The sequence below is a fragment of the Oncorhynchus clarkii genome, chromosome 28 (genome assembly GCF_045791955.1).
Source record: "Oncorhynchus clarkii lewisi isolate Uvic-CL-2024 chromosome 28, UVic_Ocla_1.0, whole genome shotgun sequence".
NCBI classification, from domain to species: Eukaryota; Metazoa; Chordata; class Actinopteri; order Salmoniformes; family Salmonidae; genus Oncorhynchus; species Oncorhynchus clarkii.
The window spans coordinates 10,475,609-10,498,819 of record NC_092174.1 but is presented as its reverse complement, the minus strand read 5'-3'; the positions used below and the strand labels follow the sequence as shown (position 1 = coordinate 10,498,819).

The following is a 23,211-nucleotide window of genomic DNA, read 5'->3' as shown; positions in this document are numbered from 1 at the left end:
ACTTTAGTTTCAGTAGTGTATTGGTTATCACGTTCGCCTCACACGCGAAAGTCAGTCACACCCTTAGTTTTCCAATCATTCGGTTTCCGTAGTGTAGTGGTTATCACGTTCGCCTCACACGCGAAAGGTCCCCGGTTCGAAACCGGGCGGAAACCATTTGGTTTGAAACAGTTGAGGTTTGTCTAAACCTTGCTGTCTACCTCTCCGACCTGTGGATCAATGTTGCCGTTTTTTTGGGGACCTCCACCATGCGATCTGTATGAATGTGACCAGACTGACAGCTTCTCTGAGCCAGGCAAATTCATTTATCAGGGTCATTGTAATGGATATATCCAAAGAAATGGCAATATAATCCAAGGTAAAACAAACAAAAATGTAGATCGTTTTCTGTCATTTCAGCTGCTTGATGTGATTGTGTGATAGATTTAGTTGGCTGGCTAGCAAAGGAAAAGAAGCTAGCTTGCATAGGTACAGTGTGTAAAGTTTTCAGACCCCTTACTTTTTTCCACATTTTGTTACGTTACAGCCTTATCAGTACACACACACCAAACACATTTTAACAAATTGGTCCTTCGCACTTCTCAATTTCATTCAGGTTTCCGTAGTGTAGTGGTTATCACGTTCGCCTCACACGCGAAAGGTCCCCGGTTCGAAACCGGGCGGAAACATTTTGTAATATTCAATATTTCCCAATGCCCAGAGGCTAGCATTTGGTTTGAAACAGTTGAGGTTTGTCTAAACCTTGCTGTCTACCTCTCCGACCTGTGGATCAATGTTGCCGTTTTTTTGGGGACCTCCACCATGCGATCTGTATGAATGTGACCAGACTGACAGCTTCTCTGAGCCAGGCAAATTCATTTATCAGGGTCATTGTAATGGATATATCCAAAGAAATGGCAATATAATCCAAGGTAAAACAAACAAAAATGTAGATCGTTTTCTGTCATTTCAGCTGCTTGATGTGATTGTGTGATAGATTTAGTTGGCTGGCTAGCAAAGGAAAAGAAGCTAGCCTGCATAGGTACAGTGCATTCGGAAAGTTTTCAGACCCCTTACTTTTTTCCACATTTTGTTACGTTACAGCCTTATACTAAAATGGATGAAATAAAATAAAATCTATCTACACACAATACCACATAATGACAAAGCGATAACATATAGTTTTTATTAATGAAAAAAATATTTTAAAAATACCTTATTTACATACATTTTCAGACCCTTTGCTATGAGGCTGGAAATTGAGCTCAGGTCCATCCTGTTTCCATTGATCATCCTTGAGATGTTTCTTCAACTTGATTGGAGTCCACCTGTGGTAAATTCAAATGATTGGTCATTTCTGCAGCATTGAAGGTACCCAAGAACACAGTGGCTTCCATCACTCTTAAATAGAAGAAGTTTGGAACCACCAAGCCTCTTCCAAGTTCCGGCTGCACACGATAATTCCCGGCTTCTCATGTCTACCTCACATAATATCCCAAATTGAGTACCACAGAAAGAGCCATAATACCCATTAAATATTTTAAAAATACCTTATTTACGTACGTTTTCAGACCCTTTGCTATGAGGCTGGAAATTGAGCTCAGGTCCATCCTGTTTCCATTGATCATCCTTGAGATGTTTCTTCAACTTGATTGGAGTCCACCTGTGGTAAATTCAAATGATTGGTCATTTCTGCAGCATTGAAGGTACCCAAGAACACAGTGGCTTCCATCACTCTTAAATGGAAGAAGTTTTGAACCACCAAGCCTCTTCCAAGAGCCGCTGCACACAATAATTCCCGGCTTCTCAAGCCTTATTGTTTAATTAATTGACTAAGTAATTTCTGATTTCATTAGGTTCTGAGAGCGATAAATGTCCCACCCAGCCAAAGTCAGCCACACCCTTAGTATTCCACTCATTGGGTTTCCGTAGTGTAGTGGTTATCACGTTCGCCTAACACGCGAAAGGTCCCCGGTTCGAGACCGGGCGGAAACACATTTTAACAAATTGGTCCTTCGCACTTCTCAGTATTTGCTATTCAGACTTTAGTTTCAGTAGTGTATTGGTTATCACGTTCGCCTCACACGCGAAAGTCAGTCACACCCTTAGTTTTCCAATCATTCGGTTTCCGTAGTGTAGTGGTTATCACGTTCGCCTCACACGCGAAAGGTCCCCGGTTCGAAACCGGGCGGAAACATTTTGTAATATTCAATATTTCCCAATGCCCAGAGGCTAGCATTTGGTTTGAAACAGTTGAGGTTTGTCTAAACCTTGCTGTCTACCTCTCCGACCTGTGGATCAATGTTGCCGTTTTTTTGGGGACCTCCACCATGCGATCTGTATGAATGTGACCAGACTGACAGCTTCTCTGAGCCAGGCAAATTCATTTATCAGGGTCATTGTAATGGATATATCCAAAGAAATGGCAATATAATCCAAGGTAAAACAAACAAAAATGTAGATCGTTTTCTGTCATTTCAGCTGCTTGATGTGATTGTGTGATAGATTTAGTTGGCTGGCTAGCAAAGGAAAAGAAGCTAGCCTGCATAGGTACAGTGCATTCGGAAAGTTTTCAGACCCCTTACTTTTTTCCACATTTTGTTACGTTACAGCCTTATACTAAAATGGATGAAATAAAATAAAATCTATCTACACACAATACCACATAATGACAAAGCGATAACATATAGTTTTTATTAATGAAAAAAATATTTTAAAAATACCTTATTTACATACATTTTCAGACCCTTTGCTATGAGGCTGGAAATTGAGCTCAGGTCCATCCTGTTTCCATTGATCATCCTTGAGATGTTTCTTCAACTTGATTGGAGTCCACCTGTGGTAAATTCAAATGATTGGTCATTTCTGCAGCATTGAAGGTACCCAAGAACACAGTGGCTTCCATCACTCTTAAATAGAAGAAGTTTGGAACCACCAAGCCTCTTCCAAGTTCCGGCTGCACACGATAATTCCCGGCTTCTCATGTCTACCTCACATAATATCCCAAATTGAGTACCACAGAAAGAGCCATAATACCCATTAAATATTTTAAAAATACCTTATTTACGTACGTTTTCAGACCCTTTGCTATGAGGCTGGAAATTGAGCTCAGGTCCATCCTGTTTCCATTGATCATCCTTGAGATGTTTCTTCAACTTGATTGGAGTCCACCTGTGGTAAATTCAAATGATTGGTCATTTCTGCAGCATTGAAGGTACCCAAGAACACAGTGGCTTCCATCACTCTTAAATGGAAGAAGTTTTGAACCACCAAGCCTCTTCCAAGAGCCGCTGCACACAATAATTCCCGGCTTCTCAAGCCTTATTGTTTAATTAATTGACTAAGTAATTTCTGATTTCATTAGGTTCTGAGAGCGATAAATGTCCCACCCAGCCAAAGTCAGCCACACCCTTAGTATTCCACTCATTGGGTTTCCGTAGTGTAGTGGTTATCACGTTCGCCTAACACGCGAAAGGTCCCCGGTTCGAGACCGGGCGGAAACACATTTTAACAAATTGGTCCTTCGCACTTCTCAGTATTTGCTATTCAGACTTTAGTTTCAGTAGTGTATTGGTTATCACGTTCGCCTCACACGCGAAAGTCAGTCACACCCTTAGTTTTCCAATCATTCGGTTTCCGTAGTGTAGTGGTTATCACGTTCGCCTCACACGCGAAAGGTCCCCGGTTCGAAACCGGGCGGAAACATTTTGTAATATTCAATATTTCCCAATGCCCAGAGGCTAGCATTTGGTTTGAAACAGTTGAGGTTTGTCTAAACCTTGCTGTCTACCTCTCCGACCTGTGGATCAATGTTGCCGTTTTTTTGGGGACCTCCACCATGCGATCTGTATGAATGTGACCAGACTGACAGCTTCTCTGAGCCAGGCAAATTCATTTATCAGGGTCATTGTAATGGATATATCCAAAGAAATGGCAATATAATCCAAGGTAAAACAAACAAAAATGTAGATCGTTTTCTGTCATTTCAGCTGCTTGATGTGATTGTGTGATAGATTTAGTTGGCTGGCTAGCAAAGGAAAAGAAGCTAGCCTGCATAGGTACAGTGCATTCGGAAAGTTTTCAGACCCCTTACTTTTTTCCACATTTTGTTACGTTACAGCCTTATACTAAAATGGATGAAATAAAATAAAATCTATCTACACACAATACCACATAATGACAAAGCGATAACATATAGTTTTTATTAATGAAAAAAATATTTTAAAAATACCTTATTTACATACATTTTCAGACCCTTTGCTATGAGGCTGGAAATTGAGCTCAGGTCCATCCTGTTTCCATTGATCATCCTTGAGATGTTTCTTCAACTTGATTGGAGTCCACCTGTGGTAAATTCAAATGATTGGTCATTTTCTGCAGCATTGAAGGTACCCAAGAACACAGTGGCTTCCATCACTCTTAAATGGAAGAAGTTTTGAACCACCAAGCCTCTTCCAAGAGCCGCTGCACACAATAATTCCCGGCTTCTCAAGCCTTATTGTTTAATTAATTGACTAAGTAATTTCTGATTTCATTAGGTTCTGAGAGCGATAAATGTCCCACCCAGCCAAAGTCAGCCACACCCTTAGTATTCCACTCATTGGGTTTCCGTAGTGTAGTGGTTATCACGTTCGCCTAACACGCGAAAGGTCCCCGGTTCGAGACCGGGCGGAAACACATTTTAACAAATTGGTCCTTCGCACTTCTCAGTATTTGCTATTCAGACTTTAGTTTCAGTAGTGTATTGGTTATCACGTTCGCCTCACACGCGAAAGTCAGTCACACCCTTAGTTTTCCAATCATTCGGTTTCCGTAGTGTAGTGGTTATCACGTTCGCCTCACACGCGAAAGGTCCCCGGTTCGAAACCGGGCGGAAACATTTTGTAATATTCAATATTTCCCAATGCCCAGAGGCTAGCATTTGGTTTGAAACAGTTGAGGTTTGTCTAAACCTTGCTGTCTACCTCTCCGACCTGTGGATCAATGTTGCCGTTTTTTTGGGGACCTCCACCATGCGATCTGTATGAATGTGACCAGACTGACAGCTTCTCTGAGCCAGGCAAATTCATTTATCAGGGTCATTGTAATGGATATATCCAAAGAAATGGCAATATAATCCAAGGTAAAACAAACAAAAATGTAGATCGTTTTCTGTCATTTCAGCTGCTTGATGTGATTGTGTGATAGATTTAGTTGGCTGGCTAGCAAAGGAAAAGAAGCTAGCCTGCATAGGTACAGTGCATTCGGAAAGTTTTCAGACCCCTTACTTTTTTCCACATTTTGTTACGTTACAGCCTTATACTAAAATGGATGAAATAAAATAAAATCTATCTACACACAATACCACATAATGACAAAGCGATAACATATAGTTTTTATTAATGAAAAAAATATTTTAAAAATACCTTATTTACATACATTTTCAGACCCTTTGCTATGAGGCTGGAAATTGAGCTCAGGTCCATCCTGTTTCCATTGATCATCCTTGAGATGTTTCTTCAACTTGATTGGAGTCCACCTGTGGTAAATTCAAATGATTGGTCATTTCTGCAGCATTGAAGGTACCCAAGAACACAGTGGCTTCCATCACTCTTAAATAGAAGAAGTTTGGAACCACCAAGCCTCTTCCAAGTTCCGGCTGCACACGATAATTCCCGGCTTCTCATGTCTACCTCACATAATATCCCAAATTGAGTACCACAGAAAGAGCCATAATACCCATTAAATATTTTAAAAATACCTTATTTACGTACGTTTTCAGACCCTTTGCTATGAGGCTGGAAATTGAGCTCAGGTCCATCCTGTTTCCATTGATCATCCTTGAGATGTTTCTTCAACTTGATTGGAGTCCACCTGTGGTAAATTCAAATGATTGGTCATTTCTGCAGCATTGAAGGTACCCAAGAACACAGTGGCTTCCATCACTCTTAAATGGAAGAAGTTTTGAACCACCAAGCCTCTTCCAAGAGCCGCTGCACACAATAATTCCCGGCTTCTCAAGCCTTATTGTTTAATTAATTGACTAAGTAATTTCTGATTTCATTAGGTTCTGAGAGCGATAAATGTCCCACCCAGCCAAAGTCAGCCACACCCTTAGTATTCCACTCATTGGGTTTCCGTAGTGTAGTGGTTATCACGTTCGCCTAACACGCGAAAGGTCCCCGGTTCGAGACCGGGCGGAAACACATTTTAACAAATTGGTCCTTCGCACTTCTCAGTATTTGCTATTCAGACTTTAGTTTCAGTAGTGTATTGGTTATCACGTTCGCCTCACACGCGAAAGTCAGTCACACCCTTAGTTTTCCAATCATTCGGTTTCCGTAGTGTAGTGGTTATCACGTTCGCCTCACACGCGAAAGGTCCCCGGTTCGAAACCGGGCGGAAACATTTTGTAATATTCAATATTTCCCAATGCCCAGAGGCTAGCATTTGGTTTGAAACAGTTGAGGTTTGTCTAAACCTTGCTGTCTACCTCTCCGACCTGTGGATCAATGTTGCCGTTTTTTTGGGGACCTCCACCATGCGATCTGTATGAATGTGACCAGACTGACAGCTTCTCTGAGCCAGGCAAATTCATTTATCAGGGTCATTGTAATGGATATATCCAAAGAAATGGCAATATAATCCAAGGTAAAACAAACAAAAATGTAGATCGTTTTCTGTCATTTCAGCTGCTTGATGTGATTGTGTGATAGATTTAGTTGGCTGGCTAGCAAAGGAAAAGAAGCTAGCCTGCATAGGTACAGTGCATTCGGAAAGTTTTCAGACCCCTTACTTTTTTCCACATTTTGTTACGTTACAGCCTTATACTAAAATGGATGAAATAAAATAAAATCTATCTACACACAATACCACATAATGACAAAGCGATAACATATAGTTTTTATTAATGAAAAAAATATTTTAAAAATACCTTATTTACATACATTTTCAGACCCTTTGCTATGAGGCTGGAAATTGAGCTCAGGTCCATCCTGTTTCCATTGATCATCCTTGAGATGTTTCTTCAACTTGATTGGAGTCCACCTGTGGTAAATTCAAATGATTGGTCATTTCTGCAGCATTGAAGGTACCCAAGAACACAGTGGCTTCCATCACTCTTAAATAGAAGAAGTTTGGAACCACCAAGCCTCTTCCAAGTTCCGGCTGCACACGATAATTCCCGGCTTCTCATGTCTACCTCACATAATATCCCAAATTGAGTACCACAGAAAGAGCCATAATACCCATTAAATATTTTAAAAATACCTTATTTACGTACGTTTTCAGACCCTTTGCTATGAGGCTGGAAATTGAGCTCAGGTCCATCCTGTTTCCATTGATCATCCTTGAGATGTTTCTTCAACTTGATTGGAGTCCACCTGTGGTAAATTCAAATGATTGGTCATTTCTGCAGCATTGAAGGTACCCAAGAACACAGTGGCTTCCATCACTCTTAAATGGAAGAAGTTTTGAACCACCAAGCCTCTTCCAAGAGCCGCTGCACACAATAATTCCCGGCTTCTCAAGCCTTATTGTTTAATTAATTGACTAAGTAATTTCTGATTTCATTAGGTTCTGAGAGCGATAAATGTCCCACCCAGCCAAAGTCAGCCACACCCTTAGTATTCCACTCATTGGGTTTCCGTAGTGTAGTGGTTATCACGTTCGCCTAACACGCGAAAGGTCCCCGGTTCGAGACCGGGCGGAAACACATTTTAACAAATTGGTCCTTCGCACTTCTCAGTATTTGCTATTCAGACTTTAGTTTCAGTAGTGTATTGGTTATCACGTTCGCCTCACACGCGAAAGTCAGTCACACCCTTAGTTTTCCAATCATTCGGTTTCCGTAGTGTAGTGGTTATCACGTTCGCCTCACACGCGAAAGGTCCCCGGTTCGAAACCGGGCGGAAACATTTTGTAATATTCAATATTTCCCAATGCCCAGAGGCTAGCATTTGGTTTGAAACAGTTGAGGTTTGTCTAAACCTTGCTGTCTACCTCTCCGACCTGTGGATCAATGTTGCCGTTTTTTTGGGGACCTCCACCATGCGATCTGTATGAATGTGACCAGACTGACAGCTTCTCTGAGCCAGGCAAATTCATTTATCAGGGTCATTGTAATGGATATATCCAAAGAAATGGCAATATAATCCAAGGTAAAACAAACAAAAATGTAGATCGTTTTCTGTCATTTCAGCTGCTTGATGTGATTGTGTGATAGATTTAGTTGGCTGGCTAGCAAAGGAAAAGAAGCTAGCCTGCATAGGTACAGTGCATTCGGAAAGTTTTCAGACCCCTTACTTTTTTCCACATTTTGTTACGTTACAGCCTTATACTAAAATGGATGAAATAAAATAAAATCTATCTACACACAATACCACATAATGACAAAGCGATAACATATAGTTTTTATTAATGAAAAAAATATTTTAAAAATACCTTATTTACATACATTTTCAGACCCTTTGCTATGAGGCTGGAAATTGAGCTCAGGTCCATCCTGTTTCCATTGATCATCCTTGAGATGTTTCTTCAACTTGATTGGAGTCCACCTGTGGTAAATTCAAATGATTGGTCATTTCTGCAGCATTGAAGGTACCCAAGAACACAGTGGCTTCCATCACTCTTAAATAGAAGAAGTTTGGAACCACCAAGCCTCTTCCAAGTTCCGGCTGCACACGATAATTCCCGGCTTCTCATGTCTACCTCACATAATATCCCAAATTGAGTACCACAGAAAGAGCCATAATACCCATTAAATATTTTAAAAATACCTTATTTACGTACGTTTTCAGACCCTTTGCTATGAGGCTGGAAATTGAGCTCAGGTCCATCCTGTTTCCATTGATCATCCTTGAGATGTTTCTTCAACTTGATTGGAGTCCACCTGTGGTAAATTCAAATGATTGGTCATTTCTGCAGCATTGAAGGTACCCAAGAACACAGTGGCTTCCATCACTCTTAAATGGAAGAAGTTTTGAACCACCAAGCCTCTTCCAAGAGCCGCTGCACACAATAATTCCCGGCTTCTCAAGCCTTATTGTTTAATTAATTGACTAAGTAATTTCTGATTTCATTAGGTTCTGAGAGCGATAAATGTCCCACCCAGCCAAAGTCAGCCACACCCTTAGTATTCCACTCATTGGGTTTCCGTAGTGTAGTGGTTATCACGTTCGCCTAACACGCGAAAGGTCCCCGGTTCGAGACCGGGCGGAAACACATTTTAACAAATTGGTCCTTCGCACTTCTCAGTATTTGCTATTCAGACTTTAGTTTCAGTAGTGTATTGGTTATCACGTTCGCCTCACACGCGAAAGTCAGTCACACCCTTAGTTTTCCAATCATTCGGTTTCCGTAGTGTAGTGGTTATCACGTTCGCCTCACACGCGAAAGGTCCCCGGTTCGAAACCGGGCGGAAACATTTTGTAATATTCAATATTTCCCAATGCCCAGAGGCTAGCATTTGGTTTGAAACAGTTGAGGTTTGTCTAAACCTTGCTGTCTACCTCTCCGACCTGTGGATCAATGTTGCCGTTTTTTTGGGGACCTCCACCATGCGATCTGTATGAATGTGACCAGACTGACAGCTTCTCTGAGCCAGGCAAATTCATTTATCAGGGTCATTGTAATGGATATATCCAAAGAAATGGCAATATAATCCAAGGTAAAACAAACAAAAATGTAGATCGTTTTCTGTCATTTCAGCTGCTTGATGTGATTGTGTGATAGATTTAGTTGGCTGGCTAGCAAAGGAAAAGAAGCTAGCCTGCATAGGTACAGTGCATTCGGAAAGTTTTCAGACCCCTTACTTTTTTCCACATTTTGTTACGTTACAGCCTTATACTAAAATGGATGAAATAAAATAAAATCTATCTACACACAATACCACATAATGACAAAGCGATAACATATAGTTTTTATTAATGAAAAAAATATTTTAAAAATACCTTATTTACATACATTTTCAGACCCTTTGCTATGAGGCTGGAAATTGAGCTCAGGTCCATCCTGTTTCCATTGATCATCCTTGAGATGTTTCTTCAACTTGATTGGAGTCCACCTGTGGTAAATTCAAATGATTGGTCATTTCTGCAGCATTGAAGGTACCCAAGAACACAGTGGCTTCCATCACTCTTAAATAGAAGAAGTTTGGAACCACCAAGCCTCTTCCAAGTTCCGGCTGCACACGATAATTCCCGGCTTCTCATGTCTACCTCACATAATATCCCAAATTGAGTACCACAGAAAGAGCCATAATACCCATTAAATATTTTAAAAATACCTTATTTACGTACGTTTTCAGACCCTTTGCTATGAGGCTGGAAATTGAGCTCAGGTCCATCCTGTTTCCATTGATCATCCTTGAGATGTTTCTTCAACTTGATTGGAGTCCACCTGTGGTAAATTCAAATGATTGGTCATTTCTGCAGCATTGAAGGTACCCAAGAACACAGTGGCTTCCATCACTCTTAAATGGAAGAAGTTTTGAACCACCAAGCCTCTTCCAAGAGCCGCTGCACACAATAATTCCCGGCTTCTCAAGCCTTATTGTTTAATTAATTGACTAAGTAATTTCTGATTTCATTAGGTTCTGAGAGCGATAAATGTCCCACCCAGCCAAAGTCAGCCACACCCTTAGTTCCACTCATTGGGTTTCCGTAGTGTAGTGGTTATCACGTTCGCCTAACACGCGAAAGGTCCCCGGTTCGAGACCGGGCGGAAACACATTTTAACAAATTGGTCCTTCGCACTTCTCAGTATTTGCTATTCAGACTTTAGTTTCAGTAGTGTAGTCACGTTCGTCACACGCGAAAGTGGTTATCACGTAGTGTAGTGGTTATTCGCCTCACACGCGAAAGGTCCCCGGTTCGAAACCGGGCGGAAACATTTTGTAATATTCAATATTTCCCAATGCCCAGAGGCTAGCATTTGGTTTGAAACAGTTGAGGTTTGTCTAAACCTTGCTGTCTACCTCTCCGACCTGTGGATCAATGTTGCCGTTTTTTTGGGGACCTCCACCATGCGATCTGTATGAATGTGACCAGACTGACAGCTTCTCTGAGCCAGGCAAATTCATTTATCAGGGTCATTGTAATGGATATATCCAAAGAAATGGCAATATAATCCAAGGTAAAACAAACAAAAATGTAGATCGTTTTCTGTCATTTCAGCTGCTTGATGTGATTGTGTGATAGATTTAGTTGGCTGGCTAGCAAAGGAAAAGAAGCTAGCCTGCATAGGTACAGTGCATTCGGAAAGTTTTCAGACCCCTTACTTTTTTCCACATTTTGTTACGTTACAGCCTTATACTAAAATGGATGAAATAAAATAAAATCTATCTACACACAATACCACATAATGACAAAGCGATAACATATAGTTTTTATTAATGAAAAAAATATTTTAAAAATACCTTATTTACATACATTTTCAGACCCTTTGCTATGAGGCTGGAAATTGAGCTCAGGTCCATCCTGTTTCCATTGATCATCCTTGAGATGTTTCTTCAACTTGATTGGAGTCCACCTGTGGTAAATTCAAATGATTGGTCATTTCTGCAGCATTGAAGGTACCCAAGAACACAGTGGCTTCCATCACTCTTAAATGGAAGAAGTTTTGAACCACCAAGCCTCTTCCAAGAGCCGCTGCACACAATAATTCCCGGCTTCTCAAGCCTTATTGTTTAATTAATTGACTAAGTAATTTCTGATTTCATTAGGTTCTGAGAGCGATAAATGTCCCACCCAGCCAAAGTCAGCCACACCCTTAGTATTCCACTCATTGGGTTTCCGTAGTGTAGTGGTTATCACGTTCGCCTAACACGCGAAAGGTCCCCGGTTCGAGACCGGGCGGAAACACATTTTAACAAATTGGTCCTTCGCACTTCTCAGTATTTGCTATTCAGACTTTAGTTTCAGTAGTGTATTGGTTATCACGTTCGCCTCACACGCGAAAGTCAGTCACACCCTTAGTTTTCCAATCATTCGGTTTCCGTAGTGTAGTGGTTATCACGTTCGCCTCACACGCGAAAGGTCCCCGGTTCGAAACCGGGCGGAAACATTTTGTAATATTCAATATTTCCCAATGCCCAGAGGCTAGCATTTGGTTTGAAACAGTTGAGGTTTGTCTAAACCTTGCTGTCTACCTCTCCGACCTGTGGATCAATGTTGCCGTTTTTTTGGGGACCTCCACCATGCGATCTGTATGAATGTGACCAGACTGACAGCTTCTCTGAGCCAGGCAAATTCATTTATCAGGGTCATTGTAATGGATATATCCAAAGAAATGGCAATATAATCCAAGGTAAAACAAACAAAAATGTAGATCGTTTTCTGTCATTTCAGCTGCTTGATGTGATTGTGTGATAGATTTAGTTGGCTGGCTAGCAAAGGAAAAGAAGCTAGCCTGCATAGGTACAGTGCATTCGGAAAGTTTTCAGACCCCTTACTTTTTTCCACATTTTGTTACGTTACAGCCTTATACTAAAATGGATGAAATAAAATAAAATCTATCTACACACAATACCACATAATGACAAAGCGATAACATATAGTTTTTATTAATGAAAAAAATATTTTAAAAATACCTTATTTACATACATTTTCAGACCCTTTGCTATGAGGCTGGAAATTGAGCTCAGGTCCATCCTGTTTCCATTGATCATCCTTGAGATGTTTCTTCAACTTGATTGGAGTCCACCTGTGGTAAATTCAAATGATTGGTCATTTCTGCAGCATTGAAGGTACCCAAGAACACAGTGGCTTCCATCACTCTTAAATAGAAGAAGTTTGGAACCACCAAGCCTCTTCCAAGTTCCGGCTGCACACGATAATTCCCGGCTTCTCATGTCTACCTCACATAATATCCCAAATTGAGTACCACAGAAAGAGCCATAATACCCATTAAATATTTTAAAAATACCTTATTTACGTACGTTTTCAGACCCTTTGCTATGAGGCTGGAAATTGAGCTCAGGTCCATCCTGTTTCCATTGATCATCCTTGAGATGTTTCTTCAACTTGATTGGAGTCCACCTGTGGTAAATTCAAATGATTGGTCATTTCTGCAGCATTGAAGGTACCCAAGAACACAGTGGCTTCCATCACTCTTAAATGGAAGAAGTTTTGAACCACCAAGCCTCTTCCAAGAGCCGCTGCACACAATAATTCCCGGCTTCTCAAGCCTTATTGTTTAATTAATTGACTAAGTAATTTCTGATTTCATTAGGTTCTGAGAGCGATAAATGTCCCACCCAGCCAAAGTCAGCCACACCCTTAGTATTCCACTCATTGGGTTTCCGTAGTGTAGTGGTTATCACGTTCGCCTAACACGCGAAAGGTCCCCGGTTCGAGACCGGGCGGAAACACATTTTAACAAATTGGTCCTTCGCACTTCTCAGTATTTGCTATTCAGACTTTAGTTTCAGTAGTGTATTGGTTATCACGTTCGCCTCACACGCGAAAGTCAGTCACACCCTTAGTTTTCCAATCATTCGGTTTCCGTAGTGTAGTGGTTATCACGTTCGCCTCACACGCGAAAGGTCCCCGGTTCGAAACCGGGCGGAAACATTTTGTAATATTCAATATTTCCCAATGCCCAGAGGCTAGCATTTGGTTTGAAACAGTTGAGGTTTGTCTAAACCTTGCTGTCTACCTCTCCGACCTGTGGATCAATGTTGCCGTTTTTTTGGGGACCTCCACCATGCGATCTGTATGAATGTGACCAGACTGACAGCTTCTCTGAGCCAGGCAAATTCATTTATCAGGGTCATTGTAATGGATATATCCAAAGAAATGGCAATATAATCCAAGGTAAAACAAACAAAAATGTAGATCGTTTTCTGTCATTTCAGCTGCTTGATGTGATTGTGTGATAGATTTAGTTGGCTGGCTAGCAAAGGAAAAGAAGCTAGCCTGCATAGGTACAGTGCATTCGGAAAGTTTTCAGACCCCTTACTTTTTTCCACATTTTGTTACGTTACAGCCTTATACTAAAATGGATGAAATAAAATAAAATCTATCTACACACAATACCACATAATGACAAAGCGATAACATATAGTTTTTATTAATGAAAAAAATATTTTAAAAATACCTTATTTACATACATTTTCAGACCCTTTGCTATGAGGCTGGAAATTGAGCTCAGGTCCATCCTGTTTCCATTGATCATCCTTGAGATGTTTCTTCAACTTGATTGGAGTCCACCTGTGGTAAATTCAAATGATTGGTCATTTCTGCAGCATTGAAGGTACCCAAGAACACAGTGGCTTCCATCACTCTTAAATAGAAGAAGTTTGGAACCACCAAGCCTCTTCCAAGTTCCGGCTGCACACGATAATTCCCGGCTTCTCATGTCTACCTCACATAATATCCCAAATTGAGTACCACAGAAAGAGCCATAATACCCATTAAATATTTTAAAAATACCTTATTTACGTACGTTTTCAGACCCTTTGCTATGAGGCTGGAAATTGAGCTCAGGTCCATCCTGTTTCCATTGATCATCCTTGAGATGTTTCTTCAACTTGATTGGAGTCCACCTGTGGTAAATTCAAATGATTGGTCATTTCTGCAGCATTGAAGGTACCCAAGAACACAGTGGCTTCCATCACTCTTAAATGGAAGAAGTTTTGAACCACCAAGCCTCTTCCAAGAGCCGCTGCACACAATAATTCCCGGCTTCTCAAGCCTTATTGTTTAATTAATTGACTAAGTAATTTCTGATTTCATTAGGTTCTGAGAGCGATAAATGTCCCACCCAGCCAAAGTCAGCCACACCCTTAGTATTCCACTCATTGGGTTTCCGTAGTGTAGTGGTTATCACGTTCGCCTAACACGCGAAAGGTCCCCGGTTCGAGACCGGGCGGAAACACATTTTAACAAATTGGTCCTTCGCACTTCTCAGTATTTGCTATTCAGACTTTAGTTTCAGTAGTGTATTGGTTATCACGTTCGCCTCACACGCGAAAGTCAGTCACACCCTTAGTTTTCCAATCATTCGGTTTCCGTAGTGTAGTGGTTATCACGTTCGCCTCACACGCGAAAGGTCCCCGGTTCGAAACCGGGCGGAAACATTTTGTAATATTCAATATTTCCCAATGCCCAGAGGCTAGCATTTGGTTTGAAACAGTTGAGGTTTGTCTAAACCTTGCTGTCTACCTCTCCGACCTGTGGATCAATGTTGCCGTTTTTTTGGGGACCTCCACCATGCGATCTGTATGAATGTGACCAGACTGACAGCTTCTCTGAGCCAGGCAAATTCATTTATCAGGGTCATTGTAATGGATATATCCAAAGAAATGGCAATATAATCCAAGGTAAAACAAACAAAAATGTAGATCGTTTTCTGTCATTTCAGCTGCTTGATGTGATTGTGTGATAGATTTAGTTGGCTGGCTAGCAAAGGAAAAGAAGCTAGCCTGCATAGGTACAGTGCATTCGGAAAGTTTTCAGACCCCTTACTTTTTTCCACATTTTGTTACGTTACAGCCTTATACTAAAATGGATGAAATAAAATAAAATCTATCTACACACAATACCACATAATGACAAAGCGATAACATATAGTTTTTATTAATGAAAAAAATATTTTAAAAATACCTTATTTACATACATTTTCAGACCCTTTGCTATGAGGCTGGAAATTGAGCTCAGGTCCATCCTGTTTCCATTGATCATCCTTGAGATGTTTCTTCAACTTGATTGGAGTCCACCTGTGGTAAATTCAAATGATTGGTCATTTCTGCAGCATTGAAGGTACCCAAGAACACAGTGGCTTCCATCACTCTTAAATAGAAGAAGTTTGGAACCACCAAGCCTCTTCCAAGTTCCGGCTGCACACGATAATTCCCGGCTTCTCATGTCTACCTCACATAATATCCCAAATTGAGTACCACAGAAAGAGCCATAATACCCATTAAATATTTTAAAAATACCTTATTTACGTACGTTTTCAGACCCTTTGCTATGAGGCTGGAAATTGAGCTCAGGTCCATCCTGTTTCCATTGATCATCCTTGAGATGTTTCTTCAACTTGATTGGAGTCCACCTGTGGTAAATTCAAATGATTGGTCATTTCTGCAGCATTGAAGGTACCCAAGAACACAGTGGCTTCCATCACTCTTAAATGGAAGAAGTTTTGAACCACCAAGCCTCTTCCAAGAGCCGCTGCACACAATAATTCCCGGCTTCTCAAGCCTTATTGTTTAATTAATTGACTAAGTAATTTCTGATTTCATTAGGTTCTGAGAGCGATAAATGTCCCACCCAGCCAAAGTCAGCCACACCCTTAGTATTCCACTCATTGGGTTTCCGTAGTGTAGTGGTTATCACGTTCGCCTAACACGCGAAAGGTCCCCGGTTCGAGACCGGGCGGAAACACATTTTCAAATTGGTCCTTCGCACTTCTCAGTATTTCCAGACTTTAGTTTCAGTAGTGTATTGGTTATCACGTTCGCCTCACACGCGAAAGTCAGTCACACCCTTAGTTTTCCAATCATTCGGTTTCCGTAGTGTAGTGGTTATCACGTTCGCCTCACACGCGAAAGGTCCCCGGTTCGAAACCGGGCGGAAACATTTTGTAATATTCAATATTTCCCAATGCCCAGAGGCTAGCATTTGGTTTGAAACAGTTGAGGTTTGTCTAAACCTTGCTGTCTACCTCTCCGACCTGTGGATCAATGTTGCCGTTTTTTTGGGGACCTCCACCATGCGATCTGTATGAATGTGACCAGACTGACAGCTTCTCTGAGCCAGGCAAATTCATTTATCAGGGTCATTGTAATGGATATATCCAAAGAAATGGCAATATAATCCAAGGTAAAACAAACAAAAATGTAGATCGTTTTCTGTCATTTCAGCTGCTTGATGTGATTGTGTGATAGATTTAGTTGGCTGGCTAGCAAAGGAAAAGAAGCTAGCCTGCATAGGTACAGTGCATTCGGAAAGTTTTCAGACCCCTTACTTTTTTCCACATTTTGTTACGTTACAGCCTTATACTAAAATGGATGAAATAAAATAAAATCTATCTACACACAATACCACATAATGACAAAGCGATAACATATAGTTTTTATTAATGAATACCCAAAATATTTTAAAAATACCTTATTTACATACATTTTCAGACCCTTTGCTATGAGGCTGGAAATTGAGCTCAGGTCCATCCTGTTTCCATTGATCATCTTGAGATGTTTCTTCAACTTGATTGGAGTCCACCTGTGGTAAATTCAAATGATTGGTCATTTCTGCAGCATTGAAGGTACCCAAGAACACAGTGGCTTCCATCACTCTTAAATGGAAGAAGTTTTGAACCACCAAGCCTCTTCCAAGAGCCGCTGCACACAATAATTCCCGGCTTCTCAAGCCTTATTGTTTAATTAATTGACTAAGTAATTTCTGATTTCATTAGGTTCTGAGAGCGATAAATGTCCCACCCAGCCAAAGTCAGCCACACCCTTAGTATTCCACTCATTGGGTTTCCGTAGTGTAGTGGTTATCACGTTCGCCTAACACGCGAAAGGTCCCCGGTTCGAGACCGGGCGGAAACACATTTTAACAAATTGGTCCTTCGCACTTCTCAGTATTTGCTATTCAGACTTTAGTTTCAGTAGTGTATTGGTTATCACGTTCGCCTCACACGCGAAAGTCAGTCACACCCTTAGTTTTCCAATCATTCGGTTTCCGTAGTGTAGTGGTTATCACGTTCGCCTCACACGCGAAAGGTCCCCGGTTCGAAACCGGGCGGAAACATTTTGTAATATTCAATATTTCCCAATGCCCAGAGGCTAGCATTTGGTTTGAAACAGTTGAGGTTTGTCTAAACCTTGCTGTCTACCTCTCCGACCTGTGGATCAATGTTGCCGTTTTTTTGGGGACCTCCACCATGCGATCTGTATGAATGTGACCAGACTGACAGCTTCTCTGAGCCAGGCAAATTCATTTATCAGGGTCATTGTAATGGATATATCCAAAGAAATGGCAATATAATCCAAGGTAAAACAAACAAAAATGTAGATCGTTTTCTGTCATTTCAGCTGCTTGATGTGATTGTGTGATAGATTTAGTTGGCTGGCTAGCAAAGGAAAAGAAGCTAGCCTGCATAGGTACAGTGCATTCGGAAAGTTTTCAGACCCCTTACTTTTTTCCACATTTTGTTACGTTACAGCCTTATACTAAAATGGATGAAATAAAATAAAATCTATCTACACACAATACCACATAATGACAAAGCGATAACATATAGTTTTTATTAATGAAAAAAATATTTTAAAAATACCTTATTTACATACATTTTCAGACCCTTTGCTATGAGGCTGGAAATTGAGCTCAGGTCCATCCTGTTTCCATTGATCATCCTTGAGATGTTTCTTCAACTTGATTGGAGTCCACCTGTGGTAAATTCAAATGATTGGTCATTTCTGCAGCATTGAAGGTACCCAAGAACACAGTGGCTTCCATCACTCTTAAATAGAAGAAGTTTGGAACCACCAAGCCTCTTCCAAGTTCCGGCTGCACACGATAATTCCCGGCTTCTCATGTCTACCTCACATAATATCCCAAATTGAGTACCACAGAAAGAGCCATAATACCCATTAAATATTTTAAAAATACCTTATTTACGTACGTTTTCAGACCCTTTGCTATGAGGCTGGAAATTGAGCTCAGGTCCATCCTGTTTCCATTGATCATCCTTGAGATGTTTCTTCAACTTGATTGGAGTCCACCTGTGGTAAATTCAAATGATTGGTCATTTCTGCAGCATTGAAGGTACCCAAGAACACAGTGGCTTCCATCACTCTTAAATGGAAGAAGTTTTGAACCACCAAGCCTCTTCCAAGAGCCGCTGCACACAATAATTCCCGGCTTCTCAAGCCTTATTGTTTAATTAATTGACTAAGTAATTTCTGATTTCATTAGGTTCTGAGAGCGATAAATGTCCCACCCAGCCAAAGTCAGCCACACCCTTAGTATTCCACTCATTGGGTTTCCGTAGTGTAGTGGTTATCACGTTCGCCTAACACGCGAAAGGTCCCCGGTTCGAGACCGGGCGGAAACACATTTTAACAAATTGGTCCTTCGCACTTCTCAGTATTTGCTATTCAGACTTTAGTTTCAGTAGTGTATTGGTTATCACGTTCGCCTCACACGCGAAAGTCAGTCACACCCTTAGTTTTCCAATCATTCGGTTTCCGTAGTGTAGTGGTTATCACGTTCGCCTCACACGCGAAAGGTCCCCGGTTCGAAACCGGGCGGAAACATTTTGTAATATTCAATATTTCCCAATGCCCAGAGGCTAGCATTTGGTTTGAAACAGTTGAGGTTTGTCTAAACCTTGCTGTCTACCTCTCCGACCTGTGGATCAATGTTGCCGTTTTTTTGGGGACCTCCACCATGCGATCTGTATGAATGTGACCAGACTGACAGCTTCTCTGAGCCAGGCAAATTCATTTATCAGGGTCATTGTAATGGATATATCCAAAGAAATGGCAATATAATCCAAGGTAAAACAAACAAAAATGTAGATCGTTTTCTGTCATTTCAGCTGCTTGATGTGATTGTGTGATAGATTTAGTTGGCTGGCTAGCAAAGGAAAAGAAGCTAGCCTGCATAGGTACAGTGCATTCGGAAAGTTTTCAGACCCCTTACTTTTTTCCACATTTTGTTACGTTACAGCCTTATACTAAAATGGATGAAATAAAATAAAATCTATCTACACACAATACCACATAATGACAAAGCGATAACATATAGTTTTTATTAATGAAAAAAATATTTTAAAAATACCTTATTTACATACATTTTCAGACCCTTTGCTATGAGGCTGGAAATTGAGCTCAGGTCCATCCTGTTTCCATTGATCATCCTTGAGATGTTTCTTCAACTTGATTGGAGTCCACCTGTGGTAAATTCAAATGATTGGTCATTTCTGCAGCATTGAAGGTACCCAAGAACACAGTGGCTTCCATCACTCTTAAATAGAAGAAGTTTGGAACCACCAAGCCTCTTCCAAGTTCCGGCTGCACACGATAATTCCCGGCTTCTCATGTCTACCTCACATAATATCCCAAATTGAGTACCACAGAAAGAGCCATAATACCCATTAAATATTTTAAAAATACCTTATTTACGTACGTTTTCAGACCCTTTGCTATGAGGCTGGAAATTGAGCTCAGGTCCATCCTGTTTCCATTGATCATCCTTGAGATGTTTCTTCAACTTGATTGGAGTCCACCTGTGGTAAATTCAAATGATTGGTCATTTCTGCAGCATTGAAGGTACCCAAGAACACAGTGGCTTCCATCACTCTTAAATGGAAGAAGTTTTGAACCACCAAGCCTCTTCCAAGAGCCGCTGCACACAATAATTCCCGGCTTCTCAAGCCTTATTGTTTAATTAATTGACTAAGTAATTTCTGATTTCATTAGGTTCTGAGAGCGATAAATGTCCCACCCAGCCAAAGTCAGCCACACCCTTAGTATTCCACTCATTGGGTTTCCGTAGTGTAGTGGTTATCACGTTCGCCTAACACGCGAAAGGTCCCCGGTTCGAGACCGGGCGGAAACACATTTTAACAAATTGGTCCTTCGCACTTCTCAGTATTTGCTATTCAGACTTTAGTTTCAGTAGTGTATTGGTTATCACGTTCGCCTCACACGCGAAAGTCAGTCACACCCTTAGTTTTCCAATCATTCGGTTTCCGTAGTGTAGTGGTTATCACGTTCGCCTCACACGCGAAAGGTCCCCGGTTCGAAACCGGGCGGAAACATTTTGTAATATTCAATATTTCCCAATGCCCAGAGGCTAGCATTTGGTTTGAAACAGTTGAGGTTTGTCTAAACCTTGCTGTCTACCTCTCCGACCTGTGGATCAATGTTGCCGTTTTTTTGGGGACCTCCACCATGCGATCTGTATGAATGTGACCAGACTGACAGCTTCTCTGAGCCAGGCAAATTCATTTATCAGGGTCATTGTAATGGATATATCCAAAGAAATGGCAATATAATCCAAGGTAAAACAAACAAAAATGTAGATCGTTTTCTGTCATTTCAGCTGCTTGATGTGATTGTGTGATAGATTTAGTTGGCTGGCTAGCAAAGGAAAAGAAGCTAGCCTGCATAGGTACAGTGCATTCGGAAAGTTTTCAGACCCCTTACTTTTTTCCACATTTTGTTACGTTACAGCCTTATACTAAAATGGATGAAATAAAATAAAATCTATCTACACACAATACCACATAATGACAAAGCGATAACATATAGTTTTTATTAATGAAAAAAATATTTTAAAAATACCTTATTTACATACATTTTCAGACCCTTTGCTATGAGGCTGGAAATTGAGCTCAGGTCCATCCTGTTTCCATTGATCATCCTTGAGATGTTTCTTCAACTTGATTGGAGTCCACCTGTGGTAAATTCAAATGATTGGTCATTTCTGCAGCATTGAAGGTACCCAAGAACACAGTGGCTTCCATCACTCTTAAATAGAAGAAGTTTGGAACCACCAAGCCTCTTCCAAGTTCCGGCTGCACACGATAATTCCCGGCTTCTCATGTCTACCTCACATAATATCCCAAATTGAGTACCACAGAAAGAGCCATAATACCCATTAAATATTTTAAAAATACCTTATTTACGTACGTTTTCAGACCCTTTGCTATGAGGCTGGAAATTGAGCTCAGGTCCATCCTGTTTCCATTGATCATCCTTGAGATGTTTCTTCAACTTGATTGGAGTCCACCTGTGGTAAATTCAAATGATTGGTCATTTCTGCAGCATTGAAGGTACCCAAGAACACAGTGGCTTCCATCACTCTTAAATGGAAGAAGTTTTGAACCACCAAGCCTCTTCCAAGAGCCGCTGCACACAATAATTCCCGGCTTCTCAAGCCTTATTGTTTAATTAATTGACTAAGTAATTTCTGATTTCATTAGGTTCTGAGAGCGATAAATGTCCCACCCAGCCAAAGTCAGCCACACCCTTAGTATTCCACTCATTGGGTTTCCGTAGTGTAGTGGTTATCACGTTCGCCTAACACGCGAAAGGTCCCCGGTTCGAGACCGGGCGGAAACACATTTTAACAAATTGGTCCTTCGCACTTCTCAGTATTTGCTATTCAGACTTTAGTTTCAGTAGTGTATTGGTTATCACGTTCGCCTCACACGCGAAAGTCAGTCACACCCTTAGTTTTCCAATCATTCGGTTTCCGTAGTGTAGTGGTTATCACGTTCGCCTCACACGCGAAAGGTCCCCGGTTCGAAACCGGGCGGAAACATTTTGTAATATTCAATATTTCCCAATGCCCAGAGGCTAGCATTTGGTTTGAAACAGTTGAGGTTTGTCTAAACCTTGCTGTCTACCTCTCCGACCTGTGGATCAATGTTGCCGTTTTTTTGGGGACCTCCACCATGCGATCTGTATGAATGTGACCAGACTGACAGCTTCTCTGAGCCAGGCAAATTCATTTATCAGGGTCATTGTAATGGATATATCCAAAGAAATGGCAATATAATCCAAGGTAAAACAAACAAAAATGTAGATCGTTTTCTGTCATTTCAGCTGCTTGATGTGATTGTGTGATAGATTTAGTTGGCTGGCTAGCAAAGGAAAAGAAGCTAGCCTGCATAGGTACAGTGCATTCGGAAAGTTTTCAGACCCCTTACTTTTTTCCACATTTTGTTACGTTACAGCCTTATACTAAAATGGATGAAATAAAATAAAATCTATCTACACACAATACCACATAATGACAAAGCGATAACATATAGTTTTTATTAATGAAAAAAATATTTTAAAAATACCTTATTTACATACATTTTCAGACCCTTTGCTATGAGGCTGGAAATTGAGCTCAGGTCCATCCTGTTTCCATTGATCATCCTTGAGATGTTTCTTCAACTTGATTGGAGTCCACCTGTGGTAAATTCAAATGATTGGTCATTTCTGCAGCATTGAAGGTACCCAAGAACACAGTGGCTTCCATCACTCTTAAATAGAAGAAGTTTGGAACCACCAAGCCTCTTCCAAGTTCCGGCTGCACACGATAATTCCCGGCTTCTCATGTCTACCTCACATAATATCCCAAATTGAGTACCACAGAAAGAGCCATAATACCCATTAAATATTTTAAAAATACCTTATTTACGTACGTTTTCAGACCCTTTGCTATGAGGCTGGAAATTGAGCTCAGGTCCATCCTGTTTCCATTGATCATCCTTGAGATGTTTCTTCAACTTGATTGGAGTCCA

At 40.8% G+C, this 23,211-nt stretch overlaps 31 non-coding genes across 31 annotated transcripts; all 31 read left to right on the top strand.

Annotated features, from left to right (window-relative positions):
- Positions 1-82: 82 nt before the first annotated feature.
- Positions 83-155, top strand: trnav-cac (transfer RNA valine (anticodon CAC)). Its single transcript has one exon. It is a non-coding gene; the product is annotated as a tRNA-Val (tRNA).
- Positions 156-595: 440 nt separating this feature from the next.
- Positions 596-668, top strand: trnav-cac (transfer RNA valine (anticodon CAC)). The gene has a single exon. It is a non-coding gene; the product is annotated as a tRNA-Val (tRNA).
- Positions 669-1,901: 1,233 nt separating this feature from the next.
- On the top strand, positions 1,902-1,974 carry trnav-aac (transfer RNA valine (anticodon AAC)). The gene has a single exon. It is a non-coding gene; the product is annotated as a tRNA-Val (tRNA).
- Positions 1,975-2,103: 129 nt separating this feature from the next.
- Positions 2,104-2,176, top strand: trnav-cac (transfer RNA valine (anticodon CAC)). The gene has a single exon. It is a non-coding gene; the product is annotated as a tRNA-Val (tRNA).
- Positions 2,177-3,409: 1,233 nt separating this feature from the next.
- On the top strand, positions 3,410-3,482 carry trnav-aac (transfer RNA valine (anticodon AAC)). The gene has a single exon. It is a non-coding gene; the product is annotated as a tRNA-Val (tRNA).
- Positions 3,483-3,611: 129 nt separating this feature from the next.
- On the top strand, positions 3,612-3,684 carry trnav-cac (transfer RNA valine (anticodon CAC)). Its single transcript has one exon. It is a non-coding gene; the product is annotated as a tRNA-Val (tRNA).
- Positions 3,685-4,583: 899 nt separating this feature from the next.
- Positions 4,584-4,656, top strand: trnav-aac (transfer RNA valine (anticodon AAC)). The gene has a single exon. It is a non-coding gene; the product is annotated as a tRNA-Val (tRNA).
- A 129-nt stretch (positions 4,657-4,785) lies between these two features.
- trnav-cac (transfer RNA valine (anticodon CAC)) lies at positions 4,786-4,858 on the top strand. Its single transcript has one exon. It is a non-coding gene; the product is annotated as a tRNA-Val (tRNA).
- Positions 4,859-6,091: 1,233 nt separating this feature from the next.
- On the top strand, positions 6,092-6,164 carry trnav-aac (transfer RNA valine (anticodon AAC)). The gene has a single exon. It is a non-coding gene; the product is annotated as a tRNA-Val (tRNA).
- Positions 6,165-6,293: 129 nt separating this feature from the next.
- Positions 6,294-6,366, top strand: trnav-cac (transfer RNA valine (anticodon CAC)). The gene has a single exon. It is a non-coding gene; the product is annotated as a tRNA-Val (tRNA).
- Positions 6,367-7,599: 1,233 nt separating this feature from the next.
- On the top strand, positions 7,600-7,672 carry trnav-aac (transfer RNA valine (anticodon AAC)). Its single transcript has one exon. It is a non-coding gene; the product is annotated as a tRNA-Val (tRNA).
- Positions 7,673-7,801: 129 nt separating this feature from the next.
- Positions 7,802-7,874, top strand: trnav-cac (transfer RNA valine (anticodon CAC)). The gene has a single exon. It is a non-coding gene; the product is annotated as a tRNA-Val (tRNA).
- Positions 7,875-9,107: 1,233 nt separating this feature from the next.
- trnav-aac (transfer RNA valine (anticodon AAC)) lies at positions 9,108-9,180 on the top strand. Its single transcript has one exon. It is a non-coding gene; the product is annotated as a tRNA-Val (tRNA).
- Positions 9,181-9,309: 129 nt separating this feature from the next.
- Positions 9,310-9,382, top strand: trnav-cac (transfer RNA valine (anticodon CAC)). The gene has a single exon. It is a non-coding gene; the product is annotated as a tRNA-Val (tRNA).
- Positions 9,383-10,613: 1,231 nt separating this feature from the next.
- trnav-aac (transfer RNA valine (anticodon AAC)) lies at positions 10,614-10,686 on the top strand. Its single transcript has one exon. It is a non-coding gene; the product is annotated as a tRNA-Val (tRNA).
- A 1,060-nt stretch (positions 10,687-11,746) lies between these two features.
- On the top strand, positions 11,747-11,819 carry trnav-aac (transfer RNA valine (anticodon AAC)). The gene has a single exon. It is a non-coding gene; the product is annotated as a tRNA-Val (tRNA).
- A 129-nt stretch (positions 11,820-11,948) lies between these two features.
- trnav-cac (transfer RNA valine (anticodon CAC)) lies at positions 11,949-12,021 on the top strand. Its single transcript has one exon. It is a non-coding gene; the product is annotated as a tRNA-Val (tRNA).
- A 1,233-nt stretch (positions 12,022-13,254) lies between these two features.
- Positions 13,255-13,327, top strand: trnav-aac (transfer RNA valine (anticodon AAC)). The gene has a single exon. It is a non-coding gene; the product is annotated as a tRNA-Val (tRNA).
- A 129-nt stretch (positions 13,328-13,456) lies between these two features.
- Positions 13,457-13,529, top strand: trnav-cac (transfer RNA valine (anticodon CAC)). Its single transcript has one exon. It is a non-coding gene; the product is annotated as a tRNA-Val (tRNA).
- Positions 13,530-14,762: 1,233 nt separating this feature from the next.
- Positions 14,763-14,835, top strand: trnav-aac (transfer RNA valine (anticodon AAC)). The gene has a single exon. It is a non-coding gene; the product is annotated as a tRNA-Val (tRNA).
- A 129-nt stretch (positions 14,836-14,964) lies between these two features.
- trnav-cac (transfer RNA valine (anticodon CAC)) lies at positions 14,965-15,037 on the top strand. Its single transcript has one exon. It is a non-coding gene; the product is annotated as a tRNA-Val (tRNA).
- A 1,233-nt stretch (positions 15,038-16,270) lies between these two features.
- On the top strand, positions 16,271-16,343 carry trnav-aac (transfer RNA valine (anticodon AAC)). The gene has a single exon. It is a non-coding gene; the product is annotated as a tRNA-Val (tRNA).
- Positions 16,344-16,465: 122 nt separating this feature from the next.
- Positions 16,466-16,538, top strand: trnav-cac (transfer RNA valine (anticodon CAC)). Its single transcript has one exon. It is a non-coding gene; the product is annotated as a tRNA-Val (tRNA).
- Positions 16,539-17,439: 901 nt separating this feature from the next.
- On the top strand, positions 17,440-17,512 carry trnav-aac (transfer RNA valine (anticodon AAC)). Its single transcript has one exon. It is a non-coding gene; the product is annotated as a tRNA-Val (tRNA).
- A 129-nt stretch (positions 17,513-17,641) lies between these two features.
- trnav-cac (transfer RNA valine (anticodon CAC)) lies at positions 17,642-17,714 on the top strand. Its single transcript has one exon. It is a non-coding gene; the product is annotated as a tRNA-Val (tRNA).
- Positions 17,715-18,947: 1,233 nt separating this feature from the next.
- On the top strand, positions 18,948-19,020 carry trnav-aac (transfer RNA valine (anticodon AAC)). Its single transcript has one exon. It is a non-coding gene; the product is annotated as a tRNA-Val (tRNA).
- Positions 19,021-19,149: 129 nt separating this feature from the next.
- On the top strand, positions 19,150-19,222 carry trnav-cac (transfer RNA valine (anticodon CAC)). The gene has a single exon. It is a non-coding gene; the product is annotated as a tRNA-Val (tRNA).
- Positions 19,223-20,455: 1,233 nt separating this feature from the next.
- Positions 20,456-20,528, top strand: trnav-aac (transfer RNA valine (anticodon AAC)). Its single transcript has one exon. It is a non-coding gene; the product is annotated as a tRNA-Val (tRNA).
- A 129-nt stretch (positions 20,529-20,657) lies between these two features.
- trnav-cac (transfer RNA valine (anticodon CAC)) lies at positions 20,658-20,730 on the top strand. The gene has a single exon. It is a non-coding gene; the product is annotated as a tRNA-Val (tRNA).
- A 1,233-nt stretch (positions 20,731-21,963) lies between these two features.
- On the top strand, positions 21,964-22,036 carry trnav-aac (transfer RNA valine (anticodon AAC)). Its single transcript has one exon. It is a non-coding gene; the product is annotated as a tRNA-Val (tRNA).
- A 129-nt stretch (positions 22,037-22,165) lies between these two features.
- Positions 22,166-22,238, top strand: trnav-cac (transfer RNA valine (anticodon CAC)). Its single transcript has one exon. It is a non-coding gene; the product is annotated as a tRNA-Val (tRNA).
- Positions 22,239-23,211: the final 973 nt, after the last annotated feature.